At 33.6% G+C, this 8,033-nt stretch overlaps 1 pseudogene; it reads left to right on the top strand.

Moving 5' to 3' along the window:
* The first annotated feature begins 7,182 nt into the window (after positions 1-7,182).
* Positions 7,183-7,823, top strand: LOC138341992 (large ribosomal subunit protein eL20-like; annotated as a pseudogene).
* The last annotated feature ends 210 nt before the right edge of the window (positions 7,824-8,033 follow it).

Raw genomic sequence — 8,033 nt, 5'->3', positions numbered from 1 at the left:
TATATTGACCTATCTCCTAGGTCTACTACTAGAACTGATGCATCCCGGCCCCCATGAACCCAATCCATACTACTATATATGTGGCATCTCGCCCACTCTATTGATGTGACTGCCTCAAAGCTAGAGGATGAAGTTCTTGAAATGATAGAGAAAGCTCTCATCGCTACATTTGCACCTCTTATACATGATATGCGTAAGAACCCAAAAATTATAAGATGTCTAGGTCCTAACATTTTTTTATTATAGTTATAATGTACGAAATATTCTTAAAATATAATATATAGGCAGTAGCTAAAATATAAGAGGTATTTGAAGGCGAATGTTAAGGGATGACTAAGACATTCGACGACTAAGTCACCAAGATGCCTAATATGTGTTTCTATGTGATTATGGGTGTTTCATTATGTTCTATTGTTGTAAAATGTTTAATTATATGTTTTAGAGGCAGTGTACAAAGTTTGTAGTGATTTGGAAGTCGAAGGTCAAGGGACGACCAAGACGCTCGACGACTAATCGCTTATGTGCCTCATGTGTCTATGCATTATTTAGATTTTATGATATTAGCCTAATATGTATTGAAATTGTTTAAAATTATGTTTAATGTTTCGATATGATGTTTCGTGAAATTTGGGGTCAAAATCCCAAGATCGTCCAAGATGTTCATCGTATGACATTTTGGGTCCAAGGCAGTTTGGACGTTTTGCAGGTGTTTATTTTGGATGAAATTTATTTGGAAGGTATATAAATTGTCAAGGTTAGTAATCACGTTGGAAACGTCCGGGTATGACTTCTAATGAACCTCATAAGAGACCCCAAAAGAAGGACCCGAAGCTGCCTAAGACACTACATGGGCAGTGTCTCGGATCCAACGACGGATCGTTGATCCACCAAAGGCTCGTAAAGAAGGTCTCATCAATAGGTACATGCCTTGGGAAGGTCTCAAGAAAATATTTTGCTAAGTACCCAGCGAAGGAGGCCTGTGATTGTCCGTCATGGCTGCGATGTCCCGTTACTGCCTTTGTCGCAGGTGCCTGCAACTTGCAGCCTACGTGCTGTTAATTAAAGAGGTGAATGGGAGATTCACCTAACGTCATAAACTGATTATAATAGGTTTATCTATATATTTTTGGTGTATATAAGTCATCAAAAACGTGACCACCAAATTCTAGTATCCTCTCACAAGATTGAAACCTTTCCCTTCAAAATACTCTCTCTAGAAACCACCATTGTTGGTGAAGCTCAGGAACAGATTTAAGCTGGGATTTCCATAGATGAATCATCAATTTTAATATTTTTTTAAATATTCAAAGGTAAGGCAATACTTCATCTTAAAGTAACCTTTCACTTGGAGAGTTCTTCTCAATGTTTTTCAAAGAAATCTTATGATCAATTTCCTATATTCAAATATAGCCCTGTATTGTTTCTCAAAACGTTTTTAATGATTAAATAATTATGAATTGAAGTTAATACAATGTTTTTAACGTGGTTTTACTCCAATTTCATGATGAACCCATGTTCTTTCCAAAATTGGTTTAACTCTTCCATGGGCTTTGTGATTATGGTTTGTTCTTGATTAAGTGGTGATTCTCTTAGGTTGAATTGCATGTGTTTATTGTTATTTACGTTAATTTATGTTGAATTGTTGATTATTAGTCCATGATGATTAATGTATGAAGATTTGAACATGAATAGCCTATGTTTTTATATGTTGCCTTGAAGTCGATTATGAGATCGGTTGTGGAAGGTTTTGATTATGTATGAACTGTTGTAGCTACTGCTTTAGGGTGAAATAGTGGATGAATTTTTTAGGTATAAATATTTAATAAATAGTATAAGAAATATTGCATGAATTGATATAGATTCCTTTAGGCTATAAAGTCAAAAAGCTAAGTGTGTGATGGATCTTGAGTTGTTGTTATATTAAGCATTGTTTCTTCTTGATTTCCTACCAAATTTTATCCTGACTAATGAGTGTATTGCTGATAAAACATGAATGATGGTCAAAGCCTTAGAGAGTTCATAGTATTTGTGAAGACTTCTATAATCTCGCAAATCGAAGCATAAATGACGATGTTGTAACCTTAATATTCAGTGTATGTAATCATTATTTCAATATGGTTAAATGTAGGTCTATATACTTCCTTAGATTCATAATATGTATGAAATATTATCTTAATCAATGCAAGGGAAATTAGCTAATGATCTATGTTATTCGACTTTCCTAGTATGTTGATGTGTTGTATTATGATATAGTATAATCTTGTAGCGACTTGTACATGGTTTCTTACATGTTTAAATTACATTTAGGTACAGCCCTATATGATTTTATTTATCAATAAGGTGTATTGATCAATGATGATCAAAGGGTAACAAATTGGTAAGAAAGCATATTGTCTCTACTCTTCTACTTCTCTATTTCTTTATAGTAATGTTGATGAAGCATTGTATGTCATTGTGTGATATGGTACACTTATGGGGGCAGTGTTTACTTTATTGTCATTATAGTTTTGTTGACCATGGCCTTGAAGGCAAATTAATGAATAAATGATTTAGAGATTTAGATGATGACCTCCTAATATAATTGTGCCTATCATAATATCTATTTGTGATCTAGGTTGTGTGGCTATTGTATGAGCATGCGTATATTCATGTTAGGATATTGTAATGGTGCTGACATTGATGAGTTAAAATGGTTAGTAGTCTGTACCCATGTACCCCTAATATGAATGTTTAAATAGCTAAAGTTAGGAACCTTGGTTATAATGTTTATATTGCCTCGCCTCCTATGCTATTATGTGTTGTGTGGTATGTACCTTTAAGTATAATGTGGTATAAGAGGGTGGATGCCTTATGGAGTAATTGATATCAATTTTGTGATGATGTTGACTGATGTACACATACTATCACTTACATGCATGTTACAAGTAGTATAGGTCAATGTATCTAAATGAAAGGTTGTTCTCATAATAACTAATGTATCCTAATATGCATGTAAAGTATATGTATGTGAAGAATGTTATGTATTCCTTGCTAGGATGACTTGATAGGTGTACTAGTAGGGGAAAGGGTAGGGGACCCTGTCAATACATTGCACATGTGTATCTTGATAGGATAGTTCCCATGTTTGGTTTTTATGTATATGAAAGATGACATTGTGAATATGTTATGAATATGACTTATATGCTATGATGTTAAATATATGATATGACGAATTATGAATGTGCATAGTGTGTTGGAGTGTTGATATGAAAGCATTGCTCATACAGGTACATATATAGACTTATCCATTCATATATAAACATGTGTGACATTGGGTGCTATGTGAAAGGTTTACTAAAATATATGTACATACACACACATGAATGAAGATCTAGTTAAGAAAGGGGCCCTGAATGGTGTATTCATGTCTACCCTAAACTAGATGACGCTTTACATATTCTGTGTTCATGTGAATGGATTCATTACATAATTTAGGTTGATGAACTTTCATCTATGCCCTATGATCTTAGAATATGTAGGGATTACTCTCTTAAGCCAATGTTTTTATCAATAATAAAGTGAACATTGCTTAGCACCGAGTGAACTTGTACACGAGTGTGTGTCTCTTTCCAATGTTGAAAGGCAGGTCTACTATAAATCTCATGGGGATGGATAGCCTCATGAACTAACATAGGGTGTAGTGTTTATATATCCTTGAATCCCCAGTTCCATAAACTATGTTGCCACCATTGGATACTAGCTAGTGGATCCACCTAGAAATATATGTTTATGATGGGTTCTACTCTGGCCGGTAAACCACCCTTTATCGGTATGGGGTTTTATGACACCGGATTCCATGTTTAGCATCACATGGTCTATGTCGGCTAATGTTATAGTTTCCTTAAAGTAAATTAAACAAAGGAATTTAAATGATAAGGTCCCAAATAGAATGACTTAAGGAACACTTATCAGGATAGGTGGATGTAATGAACCCATCTAGACACTGCACAAGTAGCTCCTTAGGAATTTCTAGGTAGGTGTTCTAATGCATGTCACTATGTATGTGTTCTTTATTCATGAAATTGTAGTATTTGTCTACTTTATATGAGTTCCGCAATATATGATTCTGTGTGCATGATGTTGATCTTGTTGACTATATGATGAAGGTCTTGACTTAACTATGTCTATTTGTTAATATACTTCTATGATGGTATGTGTTTTTCTATGATGTTTTGGCCTTTGATTGTGTTTCTATGAAGTATAAAAATGATATATACGCTATTGATAAAGGTTTAATAATAATTTAGTAAGAATTGCATGAAGAATGATTTCAAAGAAAATGTCCCTTTTAAATGCCTTTTTTGCTTGGTTGCCATACTTAGTACATTCTTGTGCTAATCCCATTCTTCTATACTATTTACATCAATAGTAGGTTATGGATTCTTATAGGATTTATTGAAGGGTGAAGATCTTGATAGGTGATTTCCCAAGCTCAAGGATAGGAATCCTTAAGTCCAAGGATGTCCTCACGTGTTCTTATTTTAAAGTCTATTTAGTAATGTATAGTTTTGTGTTATGTCATAAGGCCTTGTCCTCAATGTAATCTTAAGTTATTGAGTCTAAGATAGCAAAGAGACTTAGACTCTATATATCTGTTACGACTTATATTTTAGATGTATATGAAGTAAAGTCTCTAGCGTATGAGGTGCTATGAAAAGGTGTATATTTTCCGCTAAATTTACTATATTGATGCAATGAATGATAACTATGGACTTGTATAAGAAATTAGAAAGGCATTAGAGAACGAGGTTTATAAAGTTGTCTTAGGTTCCAAGAAGTTTAAATTTTCCACGTTTATTAACGTCTTGTATCATTGGTGGTGAGTCGCGACACATCAATTGGTACGAGAGGATATAGGACGATAGAGTTTCTCTTCTTCATCATTCTCATGTTGTGCCATAGAACTTAACTCTATAAGATTTCTCTCTTATTTTTTCTTGTCCGGTGGTCTTTTAGATGTTATTGCTTGGATGAGATCGCTCTATTCTTAAGGGAGGAAAAGGTGAGTTTAAAATTCTTATCTTTGTTTTATAATTTGAATGAGTATGAGTAAAGATTACACTTGTCCTAATTTTATGATGTATAAACTAACTAAGGAGACTTAAAGGATTAACTAGATATAGGTAGGGGTATGGTACTCTATCTATGTCTTGCACTAGTTTGACTTGATGGAGTCTTTAGGAGGTTAACATTATATATGTGTATGATGATAAATGTAAATGTCCTGATGTGGTGATCTTTGTGCTTATAAACATCTGAATAGCCTAGTGTGCTAATATATGGATTTATGCATGCATGAAGGTTATAGATGAGTGGAGTATGGTGTTAATTGTAGTTCCTGTTGGGTTACTTTATTTAGTAGGTTATAGGGCTTTACTTTATCATTGCACATGTTAACTCTATGGGAATTATGATTATTTATATTACCTTACTATGTATGAAATATCTCTTATTTGATGATGTGATGCAAATTATGGTAATATATGAAATCTATGTGAAATAGCAAGATATGTCGAAAAATGTATGTCATTTTATAGTTAAAGCATGCTAGAAGTTATGGTGGTTAAAGTGAATTCTTTTATTTTTTTTTAGTCTTATATAATTTTGTATGATGGTAGCCAAATAGTAGGATTTGAAGTTGGAATGTTTAATAACTACCTATGGAAGCATCCTATCCTATGAATGTATGGTGATTAAAAGTTTGCATTGTCTCCTTTTGTATACAAGAAATAATTGATAAGTTGCTAGTGTAAATTGGAGTCCCTTGTAGAGAATTGATCGTAGTTGTAAAAATAGTATGCATGCTATGAAGGATAAGTTGGTAAGATTTGTATTATATATTGCCATGTTTGTTCCCTCAATTGTCTAAATGTTGCATTTCTGCATATTTGAAAGCATGCTCACTATACAGACTAGGTAAATTATTGTAACATGTTTGGACAACCAACTAAATTTTCTTTCGATTAGATGTTGTTGAAATATGTGTAGAATTGATTATTATGAATGTGAATAAAAAGTAGTTTTGCTATTTGGCAATAAACAATGAGATTCTTATGACATGATGAGTCGTAGAGTTATTTCTAAACTTATTATTGTTTTATGAACCTCCTTGTCGTTTTTCCCAAATGATGTATGACCTTAGTGTCTAATGCACTATAGGAAGAACTTATGTGAATTGAATAGTATGAATAGATAGTTGAGGATTATTTGCCTAAAATTTTAAGGTTTAGAATGCCTTATGGTTGCTAAATTGAATTAATGTTAATTCCCTCTAAAGTAGTAATCAATTTAAGTGATGAAAATGAAGGTTGTGTAGTTAAGATCCTCTATCGGTTGGGTTAAGTTTATTTAATGGGGTTTACCCTAATTGGGGGATGGTATTTGAGTAGTGAGGTTGTAGAAATTGTCTAAATTGTCCTTCTATTCTTACTTGAATTGCAAAATAATGAATTCTTAGTAATCTTGTTCATTAATATAGTCTTTCATAAAGGGTGAATTGCATGACCTTTATAAGATTGTTATGACATGATTCACATCATCTTGGAGACATGGTGAATTTTTCAAAGTGTATGAAGGGTAGTTTTTGATGAAGTGCATGTTTACTCATATTTAATTGCATTTTTATATGCTAATTATAAATTTGACTGTATTAGATGAGATAAGAAGCATGGTAATAATCACTTGAGAGGTAAAAATTGTATCCTTAAAATCAAAACTTGAGTCTCTTTAAAATGAATTATGTTGAGATTCTTGAAAACTATATAACTTTTAAGATTTTGAAAGCATAATTGTAGGCTCATTCTTGAAAAGTGAAAGCATGTTTAGCTAAGTGTCCATGTGTTATCCTATAATTTGTGTTATTTCTCCAATGTGAGACTTACTATAAGGGTCAGTATTATGTTAAGAAATGAAATTTGTGGAATGATTTCTTATTTTGTTGTGATGTACTTGTGGTGACTTGCCACTTAGACTTCACTAGGAAGGAACCATGAGCATCTCTTGGTTAAAAGTTGTGAGTTTTTTTCATTTTGAAGAGGAATTTTACCTTGTACTTTCTTAGGTGTTAAACTCATGGTCCATGTATATGTTTAGGAGAAGGATATTCCTCCAAAGACACCACTAAGAATGGTATGATTGGGCAAACGCAGTGCAGAGGGAAAGAGAGCCTTGCAAAAATGGTGACTTACAAGTTCCATCAGTACCAGGTTGTCGGGAGAGCTTTGCCCACTGAAACAGATGAGCATCCCAAGATTTACCGTATGAAATTGTGGGCTACAAATGAAGTTCGTGCTAAGTCCAAATTCTGGTATATCTTGAGGAAGCTTAAGAAGGTGAAGAAGAGCAACGGTCAGATGTTGACTATTAATGAGATTTTTTAGAAGAACCCAACGGCAATCAAGAATTATGGTATTTGGCTCCGTTACCAAAGTAGAACGGGATACCACAACATGTACAAGGAGTACCCTGACACCACATTAAATGGTGGTGTGGAGAAGATGTACACTGAGATGGTTTCTCGCCATAGAGTTCGCCATCACTGCATTCAGATCATAACGACAGCAACCATTCCAGCTAAACTGTGCAAGAGGGAGAGCACAAAGAAGTTCCATGACTCGAAGATCAAGTTCCCTTTGGTGTTCAAGAAAGTCAGGCCACCATCTAGGAAACTCAAGACCACATACAAGGCTACTAAGCCCAACTTGTTTGGTCATGTGCTTAGAGAAGCAACTTCAGATTTATGGAATTTTGGTGCATTAGTTGAGTTGAGATTCATTATAAGTTAAAACATTTTTGTTCTACTTACCAAATGATGGTGTTTTTAATCATGGATTTCTATTTGCTTTTATCGTTCAAGTTCTTGCTAATATGATCCATTAAAAGATTCACAATCGTATATGAATTGTTTGGATGGTTTTATTGTCTTAAAAAAGTATGGCATGATTGAGAATGACCTTTATGGCACTAGGTCTAACTAATCATGATCTTTGTGATTA

This window comes from Solanum lycopersicum, chromosome 2, assembly GCF_036512215.1.
Source record: "Solanum lycopersicum chromosome 2, SLM_r2.1".
NCBI classification, from domain to species: domain Eukaryota; kingdom Viridiplantae; phylum Streptophyta; class Magnoliopsida; order Solanales; family Solanaceae; genus Solanum; species Solanum lycopersicum.
This window is presented reverse-complemented; position numbering and strand designations above follow the sequence as displayed.